This window comes from Anas platyrhynchos, chromosome Z (assembly GCF_047663525.1).
Source record: "Anas platyrhynchos isolate ZD024472 breed Pekin duck chromosome Z, IASCAAS_PekinDuck_T2T, whole genome shotgun sequence".
Classification (NCBI taxonomy): domain Eukaryota; kingdom Metazoa; phylum Chordata; class Aves; order Anseriformes; family Anatidae; genus Anas; species Anas platyrhynchos.
In genome coordinates, this window is record NC_092621.1 from 69,747,318 (window position 1) to 69,762,821 (window position 15,504).

Sequence of the window (15,504 nt, forward strand, 5' to 3'; positions counted from 1 at the left end):
AACTTAATTTGTCTAGAACAGAGGCTAAATCAGAGGTGCCTATGCACAGAAACAACAGGATAACAGTTGGGTATTTGAACAGTTTTATTGCCAAAGGATAAGGCAGAAGTACCCAGAGAAAATGCAGGCTTTAAAGGACAAGTGCCAAAAACTATAGGAGAAAAGAGTAAGCCTATCATGCAAGATAGGGAGGGGCAGCCAAATGCACACAAAGGAAGGACTGAGTTATGAAAGCCAAAAAAAAAAAAAAAAAGACAAAGCATCCAACAGGTAATGATTGATAATCAAAGGAAAAAGTAATTTGGAAAGCTTTCCATCCTGTAGTACATAAACAGTAATTATTATGAGTAACAGGAAGAAAAATCCCAGGACTCTCATTAGATCCAAAATAGATTGTAAATCCAAAACATAGGAAGAGGAAGAAAGCATGTACAATATTGTTTCCTAAAGTAGTAAAAACTAGACCCATGAGATACATTGAGTGCAACAAGGCATTTGTTTGAATGAATTAAACTTGGACATTGCATATTACAGTTTCCATTCAGCCTGAGAACTAACTAGCTAGTGTTTACTTGACCTTCCACTCCCACTGTAATTGGTGGCTGGAAAAACAGTTGTGCCATTCACAGATATTCTGTGTATTTCTGTTGTGCTTGTACCTGCTGTGGGCTGTTTGCATGTGTCTGTGTCTATATGCAACTCCAAATTTCATTCACAGGCAGTTGGCAGAAGGCAGCTTACCACATCTCTTTAGCCCCAAATGCTGAAGCTCAAGGCAACACAAGTAGCAGTGAAGGGCTGCTGTGTGAACCCACAGTGGTGGGATGAGCACTCACTGCATGCGTTTCAGCAGAGAGAAATGGGCAGGTGTTTGATTAAGCACATTTCATCTGTGTGGTTAATCAGGTAAGTGGTTACTGTGGCTACAGTCAGAATAATGACTGTCATTTGCTCCAGCCCATTAGACAGCAACTTGATTCCTAGTGGTTGGTTGTAAACATGAAAACCTTGCCAGTTCGCCAAAGCTCAGCTTCCTGAAGATCAGGGGCAGGGTGAAGTGGGGGCCACGGGGAAGGGAGTGTCGGTGGCAGTCAGCCACGTGGCAGCATGCCCATCGCTGCACCTGCAGCAGGCGCCCAGGGCACAAGAAACTACACCTGGAGGTACTACTCCCACCTCATATCCTGCCCCTCTCCATGCTGGCAGGAGGCACTCCAGCTTCACGGAGAAGCTTGGTTAGGAGGGGATGAGGCAGCTTTTGATGCAGGGATATAAACACAGAGAGAGAGGGCGAAGAAATTAAGGCTAGTTGGAAGGCAGGTGCAGATAATGGTGAGCCAAGGATCAACCTTTGCTTGTTGTGGTTGGAAGGAGCATGGCATGGGAAGGGCTGGAGATTGAGATGGGTTTTCTGTAACAGTGACTCATTAGGAGTTTCATAAGCATTGTGATAGGAACTCAGTACCTAGTTGCTGAAAATAGGCTGGATAAAGCACTAGAGGGAGATGTCATAAGAAGCAGACAATTGGTCTGAACAGAAGGCAGATTGCAGTGTGTAAAGTTTTTCTGTGAAAATACATCTGCTTCTATGAAATATGAGATCATTTCTCACTGAGACCATTAACCTGCAGCAACATGTAAGCCTTGATTTTGTAAGAAACAGGAGTGGATAAGCTGAGTCACAGGCCAGACATACTATCTATGTCCTAAATGTATTTGTGTTGAATGCCATTCCTTGAAGGTACCAGACCTTGTCAGTCCCTGTCTGACCACAGAAGTAGTCACTAAAATGACGCAAAGTATTGTGCGGCATGGAATTTAATCTGATACAGATCAGCTGAGATCCTGGTGCTGTTGTACCAGTTTTGTGACAATCTAAGCAAATACCAGATGATTTTACCTGCATTTCTTAGAGGGCACACGGTGCCCTCTAAGAAATTTATTAAAACATCATTATCAGATGGAACATACAGACCCAGTAACCCAGAAAATAATAAAATAGACTTACACCTTGATAAACGTCAGCACAAATTCAAAAGAAAAGCAAATCTTTGTTAGTTTTGTTCTTGTTGTTTTTATTGTTTTGATTTGATTTTTTGTTGTTGTTTTTTATATGCCTGCACTCCTTCCCTTCCCTTCCCTTCCCTTCCCTTCCCTTCCCTTCCCTTCCCTTCCCTTCCCTTCCCTTCCCTTCCCTTCCCTTCCCTTCCCTTCCCTTCCCTTCCCTTCCCTTCCCTTCCCTTCCCTTCCCTTCCCTTCCCTTCCCTTCCCTTCCCTTCCCTTCCCTTCCCTTCCCTTCCCTTCCCTGTCATAATGCTTTTTGATACGTTTTTTTCTGACTAGTCAAAATACCCAACATATTCCAAAGTCTTTGTAGAGCTAGATGTGTATTCTGATCACAGCAAGTCTTATTTATCTGTTTAAAAATTTCTCTTCTTTGGCTCTGGCAGATGTCTAATTGTGAAACTGAAATAATTTATAAATATTTATGGAATAAATAATTATACATTTAATTAATTACTTATAATAAATATTTAATTTAATTATTTATAATAAATAATTATACATTTAATTTAATTTATAACTAAAATTAATTTAATTTATAATTATTTATGGAATAATTATAATATAATTATAATTATATATAATAATTATAATAAAATAAATTTATGGAATAAATAATTATAAATATTTATGGAATATGTAGCTACAGGTCAACTGTTATTTTCAAAACACTGACTACTAATTAGGAGGCTCTTCAAGCACAGACGTAGTGTCAAAGGCTCAGTCAAACCTTAAAGTGACCCAAACCCAATGCTCTTGAAACTGTTTGGCAGTTTTATCAAAGAATGAACTTCAAAAGATGCTAGTAAGACAATTACATGAAGCATTGTGCTCTTGTGACATAGCAAAAATTGGTAATATTTAGCACATGTTTGTATGTGTAGAGAAACGTATGGTCTGATGACAGTGAATACTAGTTACCCATTTCAAAATTTCTGTTCGTCCTTGGCAAAGTTTGCCAAGTGATACGGAGTGGAGAGTCTTAAAAATTGGTCTCTAGGTATGTTGCTTATATCTATGTTAGTAGCTGAGGGAGCTGCCCATTGCAGGCAGAACTGAATATCACTGTATTTTTTTTTAAATTGCTTTAAGCATGTGACAATGTTAATGGGACTTATTCTCACAGATCGTTGTGGATACAGGAACCTTGAAGGAAGGAGGAGGAAGTACACTCTATAGACCCTGAAAAATACAAGAAAAAGTAATTCAGGAAAAAAAAAAAAAAAAAAAAAGACAGGAAGAAAAAATGTAGTGGGTTTGCCTACTTAGCTATATTGTGGACTTAACATTATAATTTTCAGGTGGTGGAAGTGTTTGGGAGGTGCTGAAGATGACCTCCAGGGAGAAGAGTTGGCACTGAGCAGAAGTGCAACAAGCAGGGCTTACAGAGTAAATATTATTTCAATGGGGACACTTCTGTCTTTGTGTGGTTGGTATGGTTGGGTAATTGTGAAAAGAGGAACTTCTGTTGCCCCTCACCACCCACACACTTCCTCATCAGCTTCAAACTTGATAACGCAGTCTGTAAAACACCGCTGTCTTTTCTGCCCCTTGCTGATGACAGCAAGTACCGCACATCCAAGAGGACAGGCTTTGCTCCTGGTGTTGTTTTACCAAAACCCCTCTTCCCCACTGCTATGTGGCAATGACCTTCTTTGTGTTGGAGACCTGGTGCTTGTCCTATGTGAGGAAGGTAGATACGTAAATAAATCCTTACTGTTCATTGGAAAAATACTCTAGATGCTGGGCAGCTGAGGTCCCTCTGTGCACTCACAGGTGTGGGGAAAGGAAAGGGCTTCCTGATATGTGAGGGAGCAGGTGCTGGCAGGAGATATCATCTGAAAACCACTTTGAGGAGAAAGGACTTCTACTACCACCATCCATACCTTTGGTAGGCATGTGCCCTGTATATTTCCCACCTCACAGGCTTCTTCCAGCACATCCCACCAAGTTGGGGGAAGACCTAGTGGTGAGTGTGGTGTCTCTGAGTGTGGTAAATGGATGGAAAAGGGCGTTCTGGAATTAGAAAGGTGAAAAGCAAACAAAAAGTCCTATCAGCTACACTGCAGTTAACAGAAAGTACACACAACCCTGGGCGCAGTTCAGACTTCCCTGTCTAGACAGTGCCCCTTGGCTTTGTTGCTCACCCACACGTTTTGCAGATGAACAAGTCTGAGACAAGGCTGCTCCTCCTGTGGGGGCAAAATAATTGCTGTGGAGTTTTACTTTGATTTGTCTGAGCTAGTTTGGCACTTCACAGGCAGGCCTTGGGCAAGGACAAGGAGGCTCTAGTGGCGTCTTCACCGCATCCTGGTGGGACTTCAGAGCTTCAGCTGGTCTTCTGTGCTGTCCGTGCTGCTGGACAGTGCCCACATGTGGTGTTGGGAAGGCTCCAGGGGAGCAGGGGCACTGGTTGCAGAGAGCTGGGCACAGGAAGTTCAGTGGGGCTTTCCTTCTGCAGGCGTTATTTACAGTTGGTATTAACGGATATGTCCTATTTGCAGCTGGAAGTGGGCAGCTCACTGAGTGCTTTTCTCCACCCTGGTGAGATGGTGCTGCACTGCAAGCAGGCACAATAAGGCGTGTGAATCATACCATCCCAAAGGCCTGGCATCCGCCTGAGTCATGGTTCTGCTACCCTGTTATACAATTCCTTCCTGTTTTGCAGCATCGAAGGGTTTGTTGACCTTGTGACCTGCCCACAGCATGTTGAAGACTGACCGAGGTACAAATGGAAGCATAGGCTGGGTACAGTATGCTTTATTTCCTACAAAATCTGAAAATCAACGTCTATTTCAAAAGGGAATGAAATAAACTTTTGAAATGCCCTGCAGATTATCAGAGTTTTATAAATTTGGGGTCAGATCTTGAAATGCTTTTCCCATTCCATTCCGTTAAGCTTAAGTCTAACATATTTGACATTTCCATCAAAATTACTTAGAAAGAAAAATGAAAATGGCTAGTATTTAAAGTTTGCATGAGACACAAACATTAGATAATTGCTAAACAGTGTAGAGGCTGTATTATGGATTTAACACTCTGAATTTTATAGAAAATTATATACAACAATGTATGATAGCTCAGAGCAAAAATGCAGGCAACATTGTCTAAACGGGGACCAATCACCCTGATAAGATCCTTGCGGGTAGTATGAAAGCTTCCCCCACAACAGCGGGGCCAAAAAATAGTGTAAGAAGTCTACTGGGAAGTATTAAATGCAAATGCAGAGGTATTGTTTGTTTGGTTTTTGTTTTTTCTTTTTTTCTCCTGCATTTGCCACTGATATTGCTGTTTCTGCAGTACTATTAAAAATGCTGATAAAATACAGAGAATTCGTTGAGGAGCAACAGGGATGAGTAACAACTTGAAAAATATGTCCTGTTCTAGGAGACACAAAATAGTTGGTTTACCAGAAAGGAAGTTGGAAGATGATTTGATCACAGCTTGTCAGCGCTCACAAAGCAAACCTTTGACTTTCATCTCTTAAATCTGGCACATGAAAGTATCAGAAGAACCAGTGATTCTGGTTCTTCTGCATCTGAGCAAGACAGATCAAGCAACACAAAAGCAGATCAGAGAAGAAATGCAGATTTTCAGCCTCCAGGCTAATTACACTTTGGAACAATGTATTTAAAAATGTGGTAGATTTTCCAGATGAAAGTTTTAATTTGGAATTTAGTTGCCTAAAAGAAAAAAAAAAAAAAAAGTCTGCTCCAGACAAATAAGAAATAGTGTAGAGAAATTTCGTGATGTTTTGTTCAAGAGGTTAGTATGAATGACTGAAGTGATTCCCTTTTGCCTTGCACTATAGAAATGCCTGGTCTGTGATCTTAATTTAGTGTGCTTTCCAACATGAAGAAGTGGTAGATGGCATCTATGCTGCTCCTGTGTTTTCAGCGATATATTGCATTCCATTAGGAAGTGATGAAGTTAGTTTGAACCTTCTAGAAGCAAACAGAAAGTAGGTAGCTGCTGCCTAGGTAGGAACCAAACATAAAAGTCTCAGAGGAGTGGAATATAGGGTATTTTTGGAGGGAGCTAGGCAGAATTTACTGCTGCTCAAAAAGTTGATGGGTTGTCTGGAATCAACCATGGCTATGAGTCTCTGCCTACAGAGATGCAATGGTCAGGGGAAGCGATGTGTGTAGAGATCTTTTTGACCTAGTTGCTTAGAGTTTCCTCAATTAATAAAGTGAAATGTTTTAGTTTCAGTTCTGCTAAAACTAAGCTTTTCTCACTTTAATGTATTTTTTGTCCTTTTTGAAGATCTCATTTTGGACAACTTCTAGGCATATTGCCTTCAAGGCTAGCCAAATTTAGGATATCCTGACTATTTATCTTTGCTTGTCTAAACTCTCCTCCAACTTCAAGAAGTACTAAAAGCTTTTCTACTACTTCTCCATGGTGTGGTTCCCGTGTGGCATAATGGAAACTCTGGAGCAGGTCCAGCAATGAGTATTATTCAGCTTATGTTTTCTGACAGTTATTAGTGAGGTTTACTTGTTGGCAGTGCCTACAAGAATATTTGGTCGGGAGCTTTCACAGACTCCCCAGGTGATGTGAGCTATCCAGATCGTGCCATTAGTGTTTGACTTCCCTCTCCCTTACTGCAGGTTACCTAAGCTTGTCAAGCCTGTTCTTGTCCTGTTCTCTTTTGTCCTCTTTGAAGCAGACAACTTCAGTTCTTTAAGTTTTTCCTTATAGGCTGTGTTTTCTAACCTCCTGATCATTCTTATTTTTCTCCTCTGAATCTCCCCTGATAAAGTACACATTTGTACATAGATTTCACTTATTCTTGAGAGAGAGCACCTGTAAGTGGGCAGAGAAATTGGCGAAAGATGTGTCAGTGGATCAGACAGAACTTCTCCCTGGTTCTCTCAAATTAGACACCTGATCAGACATCCCAGAGTGAGCTTTTCACCTTTCTTTCTGCAAGGTAAGACTTTGTCTTGTTTAATTTAGAAACCACCTTCCTTCAGATGCTCTTCTGCAGGACTAAAGCCTCCTATCATTTCTCATGCCATATTTGATTGCCATTGTTTATCTCGAATTTTGCTCTTGTCACTACCAAAAAATTAACAGTATTTTCAAACCTTTTCTTTAATTTTTCAAAATTATGACAAACTCTAAATATGCTCTCCATTATGTCGAACCTTGTAGGTCATAACACATTTATGATACACAAAAGAAATTCACTCTTTCATCATTAACTGTTAATGAGAAGACTGAATACCTGTGGGACAGACCCCAGAACAATTTACCCAATACATACGTCTTGCTTGACACTGATGTCCTCACTGCTTGGAGTGTGTTTTTCCAAAATGTTTAGCAGCCACCTTACTAGAATCTAAACCATGTTCACCTAAGAGAATGTCATGCAAAACTGTGTTTCAGGTGCCTTTTTTAAATGAGGACCTCAAAAAAACCTGAAATGCATATTAGATTAAATATACCTAATGTGTTTTAACTTTATTTCCAGGACCTATTGCCCTATTATGTTCATGTACAAATCTATATCTTTGATTAAGCTTATGCTTTCAGAATGATGCAGACTCTGAACTACAAAAAGGGACATAGCAAAACGGAAAATAGCAGCTGGCTCTAGCTGGTTCTGCAACCATTGTTTTTGTTATCTACATGAGAAGTGATTTTGGTTTCTTAGGAAAGCATTCACATAGGGAATATTAGTTTGTGTGGGAGGTTAGTACAAGCATGGTAAACAAATCACATGAATTGATTTTTACAGAAATAATACTGTACACATATAAGATGTTATTTTCAAGACACTTTATAGATCTTATATTGCACTTGCAAAGAATATTCTAGTATCTATATGGATAAAGGTATGTCATATGCATCAGAGTGGAGTAGAAGGATTTAAAGGCAAAAATGGCATAAGGGAAAGCCTATTAAATATTTATGATATGGTTTAAAATTCCCTAAATTTTTCATTGATATCTTAGATGAAGAACAATAAACAGCTGTATAATTTGCAGATGTATCAGCTGCATTTGCAGCTGACAGAAGGAGGGACAAGAGTGGAGTAATTCCCTGTGGGAGTGATGAAAGTATAAACTGATGGATGTACTCATCACCCCAGAGAAATAGTTGTCATCTGCTCTCTACATAGTAATAATAATGAGGCTGTGAAGTGGGTGGATAAGGAAGACAGCTATAATCTTCCTGAAGTGTAAGACGTCCTTTCTCTTGTCCTCACTGTACCTTGCAACCCTTGCATTGTATACACACAGTCTTCCTGCCAGCAGCCCAGATGTTCCCAACAAATACGTATCATCCTACTGCAAAAAACACCAGTCCTCCTTTCTGGGGATCCCTCCTGCTCTCTCCCTGCCAGGACATTTTGTCTATATGACACCTAGTCTGTGTGCTGTAACACCTACCTCTGTCTTCAGTCACAGAGCTGCAGTCACAAAGAGGTTGGCACCTCAGATATCAGGGACTGCAGCAAATGGAGATTAACGTTAAATTACTCGAGGCAGTGCTCTTGCAGATGCAGAGAGTGCACTTCAGGCTGCAAAACTTGAGGTCCTTTCTAAGCCCCTTGGTGCCTTGCTCTACACTTCTGGGACAAGGCTGGTGTTCATTTTTGTACAGAACATCAGCTACATGTATATCTAGGGAGCATACCATTTTATTTAAATAATTTGAGAATGCAGGTCTTTTGCTGGCCTCTGTGTCTTTTTATATTTTGTTTTTGTTTTTTTAATGTGAATCTGAAGTTTACTGTTTTGCAAACCAGTCATACTCATCTGCTCTATTTTGCTTGAGCTTCCGCTGACTCATTTCCATCAAAGTCCAAAGCATGGCCAGAGAAATTACCTAAGATCTGTGAAAGAAATTCTTTGGCGATACTAAGCCTTTACTTTAAGATTAAAAATGCGGCCTGACAGCCTTCATTATTTCTCCTGCAACACTATCTAGGTGTCAATCAGCAGATGAGTGTGGGTCCCTGGAGAAACATTGGGGAAAAGATCAAATGGTTTTACTGACAACAATGTGACACCCTGAAGTACATTAGGTCTTGCCGAATGTTTTCTCTTTATGGTTTCCCCAAAGAATTCCCATAGAGTGAAGGGTATTGTGTTCAGTGATTCTGTGGTGAAAAGAAGCTGCCGTAGCTATAGTATTTATCTTTGCAGTTCCAAGAACAGAGAGCTTCACATTGCTTTTAATGTACATTTGATGCTAGACCAAGATTTTCACATTTCGGAGCTTATTGTGATAAAGGCCATATAAAAATATAATCAACTACAGGGCAAAGAGCACTGAAAATTTCAGCATGATCCCCCTTTCTGCTAGCCCACATCCAGCTCGAACACAAGAGGTATTGCCATCCTTGCATCAAAAAGTCAATATTGCACCTTTGTGCAGTTTCACAAGTATTTTGCTTTCAGCTGTGATTGTTGAAAGGGAAGTGTATGGCAAACAGGATGCAATCTGACAGTTCATAAGATGGGCAAGACTGTCTCACCGGAAGGGTTACAGTGAGGTGAATTTCTCGTTGTTGCTAAAACTTTGTCCAAATGTATTTATGTATGCTTAGTTTCGGACTTTGTCAGGAAGCTTTAATGCAGAAACAGCATGCCCTTCCGTCCTTCGTGTGTTTAAAAGCTCTTTTGGTGTGAGTCATCGGAATCCTGTGGTTTGTGTATCCTGAGCGGAGAAGGGCTCTCTGTGATTATCAGACATCATGCAAAAGTTGCAGTTTGAAAATAAAATGATAAGGAAGTTCATTATTTCATAGGAAGTGTCCGCTGATGGCTTTTTTTTTCTTTTTTTTTTTCTTTTTTTTTTTTAATTTCTCCTGTAGGTTTGGTGTTTTGTTTGAAGGCCTTATGCGGGTACAAGGACTCTGTGGCTTTGCATCACAGATACATATCATTTTTCAGAAGTGCTGCTGCATTGCAAATAGGAGAATCTCCTTATGAGCCGAATAAAATAAGATTCAGCAAACAAGGCTCTCTGGATCAAGAAAGCCATCCTCAATGGTTGCCCAAATGTTGAGCTGCTGTAGTGTCATATGCCACTGTCTGATGCTGGTCAGTAGCAATCAAGGTACATCTTGCCTCACAGAAGAGGGAAAATATCCATTGTCACTGCCTTTCTCTTGGTGCCTTAAGAACATGAGCTAGGTAAATTAAGTCCCAAAGTGATGTCAGTTTCTTGTAATGTTTTCTCAAGATGGCTCTTAGCATGTACCATTGATCTCTGTGTCTTTATACCCTGCTGAAATCAGAGGTATAATATATATAATATATATATAATATATAATACATATTAATGGTCCTGTCATTGTGACAGATTGTTGTGACAGAACAGGTTAACAAAATGAATGGACGGGATGTAGAATTTAAACTAATCTGCTTAATTGGCTTTTATGTCCAGAGTAGAGCTATCACTATATGGGATCTCTAAGACTTTACCAAGCTATTTCATGAAAAAACATGAGGAGAACACTCTCACTGACATATTTAGGGTGTATATGCCTGAGAGGTCTCTCACTGAGCAAGCAAACATGCCATTTGAGAAAACTGTCTTCTTCCTGGCAATGAAAAGAAGAAAGGGGAAGAGGACAGGGAAAGGGAAGGGGAAAGAGAAGAGGAAGAAAAGGGAAAGGGGGAAGAGGACATTGAGGGGAAAGGGGAGGATAGAAAAGGGAGAGGAGAGGAGAAGATGTAAAATAACTTGGTGTAACTAATTACTGCTGACTAATTCAGCAAGCTTGTGATGTTGAACAACACCTTGGAGAATTGTGGCATGTGAATTTATTTAGAATGAATAAATTCATGTAACCTTCTCAATGATCTTTCATCCCACAAAAACAGATCTTCTCAAGACTTGGAGAAAAATCCCAATTCTAGGAAGTGCTTGGAACACTAAGACTTGTGTAATATTTGAAGTATGAGTTACAGTGTGCATAGGCTGAATTTGGAATGATACCCTTATGACACTTTTTCTGTGTTTTTTATAAACAATAGCCAGGTTGGAGGTTCACAATGTAAGTACCCTGCCATACCACACAGACCACACTAGCAATATTGATGACTTTGTGAAGGAGATGAACAACTGGAGCCATACTGCAGTAGTATAGACTACACAGCTGCTTTGTGCACCACTGTCTTGCAAACATACCTATGCAAATATTTGGAACAAGGTAACCAAGTATGTGACACTTAGGTGTGCTATTTTTTTTAAGTTGGAGTCTTTTGATATATGAATAAGAAAACAATAGCCCAGCCCGTGTGGTAAAGTGTGTTGCAATTTGAATTAATTACAGGTTTTCTTTCTGCAGTCTGCCTTAAAAGATGTTTACTCTCACCATGACCTTTACCTTGATAGTTGCTTTATCAATAATACAAAAATACACATCACTTCTAGAAAGCATGATTAAAGATTCTACTGGTCTTAGAAAGAAAAGAGAGTTGGCAAAAAAGACTGCCATGGATTTTTATGGCCATAGGACATAAATGAGGTCAGTCTCAAGTAAACTACAATATAATTTATGTGAACTTCTGGGTGACATCCAAAGTCTTTGATTAAGTAGAACTACAATGAAGAAACAAGTTGCAACCAACAAAGTACCAGTAATAACAAAGTTGAGTACAGTTGGTGAAATTCTTCTCAGCTGAGGTAAATATGGCAGACTACTCATTGACTTTCATATGGTCAGTGTTTTGCTTTAATTCTGAACCCAGCAATTTAGGGAGGAGAAACTTAAAAGATGGTTAATTTGGAAAACAGCAAAAATTTGCAGGCAGCATTACCCAGAAGTATGAAGCTGAACTCTGTTTAACCTAAGATCTTGTGTATTTGGGATGCCATTATAGAGGACTCTACAGATTTCTACAGGATACTGAATCATTCTTAAATCTGGTGGGGACTCTCCATAAATTTCCCAAGACATGCACAGAAAACCAGTCATGTGCTATGTTGGAGTCCTCTTCAGTAACCATAGGAATTGTAACTAAACACAGCTTTCAACACAGAGCCTGATGTACTTGAAGTGTACAAGAGTATTTGGAGTTGCTTATTAGGTCATCATTTTTCTAAAAACATAAAGCTCACTTTTGCAATCTTATAACTACTTAGAAACACTGTGCTATTGCTAATCATCTGTGTCACATGCATTGGCCAGGAATTTGACACAAAGTGCTTTGCAATCTGCTTTACGTTTTGGAGCAATCTGAAGTTACAAGTAAAATGAAAGCCCTAGAAAATTAAGGCCTTTGATATGGGTGTAAAGGACTGTGGTTGATCTTGTGTTATTTTATTACCATATAATTTGTTCTGAATCACAAAATACAGAGTTCCTTCCTGTTTTGCACAAAGTATTTTCTTACATTTTCTATCCAGTATTGAGTGAAGTCAGGAAAAAAATATAAAAGATGTTTTCTTCACTACATGAAACTTATTTCATTGAAAGAAATTAAATAACAGAATACCTCAGAAGAAGTACAAAACATATTCTGATTTGAGTGAGCAGATATACATGTATGTACTTGAGGTTCAGTAAATATGGAATTAAGCCATAATGAATTACCAGAACTGGCCTCCTTGTTGACATCCTCAAAGATCAGTGAGGATGAATATAAAGATCAGTTTTGTCCCTCCAAAACAGCTGAAATATTTTAACAGATTCCCTTCTTTGTTTCCACTTCTACTTGACTGATATTTTTATGAGCACTTATTTCACTCAGAAATAATATCTGTGGAGGATATACTTCTGGGAGTATTCTACTACTGGGAAAACCTTACATGAAAAATTACAGATGCCAGGTGTCTTGCTGTGTCCTGGTTTTGGCTAAGATAGAGTGAATGTTCCTCCTAGTAGCTGGTATGGTGCTATATTTGTGGTTTAGGATAAGAATGACATTGAAAACATGCTGAAGTTTTAGTTGTTGTAGAGCAGTGCTTGCAGAGAGACAAGGACCTTTCAGCTGCCCTGCCAGCGATGAGGCTGGGGCTGCATGTGGAACTGGGAGGGGACACATCCAGGACCGCTGGCCCAGACTGGCCAAAGGGATGTCCGATACCATGTGGTGTCATGCTGAGCAATTAATTTGGGTTGGCTGGCAGGGGTAGGGAGAAATGCTGCTCTGGGGCAGGCTGGGTGGTGAGCAATTGCATTGCACATCACTTGCTGTGTACATATTATTACTGTTGTTGTACATATTATTATTATCCACCTGCCTGTAGTGGACTGCAGGATTGCACAGGCCTCCTGCTGGTTATTAAGATGTTGCAAACCATCATGTAAGGTTTCATTTTTAGCAGCTGATGAGTGGCATCAGTTGCCAGCTGATGTAGGGATGTTTAGAAGAAATGTACATTTTTTGTAGGTTTAATATGTTCATTTTTATGTTTGGCATTTTGTGATCCTTTAACACACTATGTCCATGTTGTTGTTTTTTGAGTATTTCCTTCACAATGAGGCCATACGCATCCTCAGGACATACCCATCCACCCTTATTTCCTAAACTAAGTAAGTGTTGCAGCTAAGTTACTACTTGATAACTACTTTTGTGTTACAGAATCACAGAGTGTCTCAAATTCAAGGAAGAAAGCAATGGTAAAGCTCCTCTTCATTCAGAGAAGCTTGCTCCAGCCTTCACAACTACTTGCTCTGGATGTAGAAGATGAATTGAATTTCTGTATTTCCTACTGTCATCTTGTACCTGGACAGTGGCTGATCTTTCTGTCATTTACCAAAGCAAAATTACAATGGAAGATCTTTTTAGTCTTATACCAATTCAGCTTCATCCACAGAGTGAACTTTCATCTGTTTTTGGTCATGGTCCTGTGAGAATCCCTGAAGACCATTGGGATTTCTGTTAATATAGAACATCCTACTGCAGATAGGGCCATGAATATTCATGGTTTTCAAGGTTTCATATTCTTCAAGGTGTTTTTGCTTTTGCTTTTTTTTGTTTGTTTTTTTTTTCTCCATCTTTGGGACTTCAGTTTGACTTGGATTTCAATCATCTGTCCTTCTCATGATCATCCATTCTTCTTCCTCACTGCCAGGTATACCAAGGTCACAAATCCATGAATTTCTTTTCCCAATTTTTCCCACACTTTCTCCTGGGTGTCTGACCAATACTTGCAGCAGGAGATATCGGTCCCTTTTTCCACTTGTATTGTTTCTCCAGGGTCTTCTTCAGCCTCTTCGAAGTACCAGTTTACCTAGTCAACAGCCATGGTGGAGATAGGTGGACCTTTTTATTTGTGCATTGGTCAGAGCAAAAGCAGAGCTAGCATTTAAGTGCTGCCAGAGACATGAGAGAGATGACCTAGAGATATGGTCTAGAGAAATGACCAGAGAGAGCACTGTGTCCACTCTGTAAGGGCGTGGAAAGACAGCAAGGAAATTCAGCAAAGTGGAACTGACCATAAGAAAAGAAACATAGTCAACAAGACTACTCTGAAGGAAAGCAAACAGTTAAACTCCCACTTACCCTGGGTGTCTGAGTAAAAATTGTTTTATTTTATGATTAAGAATGGTCTTTTCAGGTGTTTGAGAGAGGAATGTGAAATTCAGCAGTAGAAAGATGAATCAGAGTCTGTTGTGGTTAGTTTGTAAATTCCCACTGCATAGCGTAAGATAACAACACCCCAAGACCTGAATTCTTCCACGTTCAGGAGACCCAACAACAACAATAAGGCAAGCTTATTTCTGCACGTACGGATGTACATGGCTTGACATTATGGTTCGATATCCTTGTAAAGAGGAAGGCAAAAATTTATGTAAGGGAGCACATGGGTCTCAGGGAGACAAAGAGCCTGGTGAATATGAAAGTGAATTGTTGTGGGCTGCTTGGTAAACAATGATAGATTTCTGTTCAGGATAATCCTTATGAATAGCAAACATGGAAGATTTTAATGGAAAGGACTGGAAGTTTGTAAAGATGACACCAATTAGGTTGGCTTAAAAATGCATCACTTGACTTAAAATGCAGCACATATCCTTTAAGTGTATGAACTTCTAGCATTTACAATAACATCGTATTTCTATTAATGCTGTGTTAATTGTTGAAACACATGACTGAATAAAATCTAGCAGATTTAAATCTTATTACTAAATAAGGTGTTAGTGATCACTACCCTTGGAAGTCAGGAAAACAAAGATGACTTTCATGGAGATAAGTTTGGATGCAGAAAGAAACATGCAAGTGAAAGGAACATAAAAGAGATGATTGATTAAGGAAATTGCAAGTAGAGTTGTGCAACAAATAAACTGATGAAATACTGGAAAAACACCTGCAGTGTGTTAGATTAATAACTATTGATTTTTTTTTCTCTTATATCAATTTAGAAGTGCATAAATTTATGTTTTTAGTTTTTGTTGTGTCCTGAAGCACTAAGTTTTCCCGTAAAACAAGACAGCCAGAGCTAAATGTTCAATAAACATTAAATGCTAAA

At 39.4% G+C, this 15,504-nt stretch overlaps 1 long non-coding RNA gene across 5 annotated transcripts; it reads left to right on the top strand.

Moving 5' to 3' along the window:
- The first annotated feature begins 1,187 nt into the window (after positions 1 to 1,187).
- On the top strand, positions 1,188 to 15,504 carry LOC106020580 (uncharacterized). 5 transcript variants are annotated; one of them, XR_011805911.1, is made up of 6 exons: positions 1,189 to 1,332; positions 3,366 to 3,453; positions 4,733 to 4,812; positions 6,830 to 7,000; positions 9,896 to 10,217; positions 13,617 to 15,504. It is a non-coding gene; the product is annotated as an uncharacterized lncRNA (long non-coding RNA). The 5 variants fall into 5 exon arrangements; XR_011805910.1 differs by lacking the exon at positions 13,617 to 15,504 and having other exon boundaries at positions 1,188 to 1,332; positions 9,896 to 10,889; XR_011805913.1 differs by lacking the exons at positions 1,189 to 1,332; positions 3,366 to 3,453; positions 13,617 to 15,504 and adding an exon at positions 4,108 to 4,608 and having other exon boundaries at positions 9,896 to 10,889.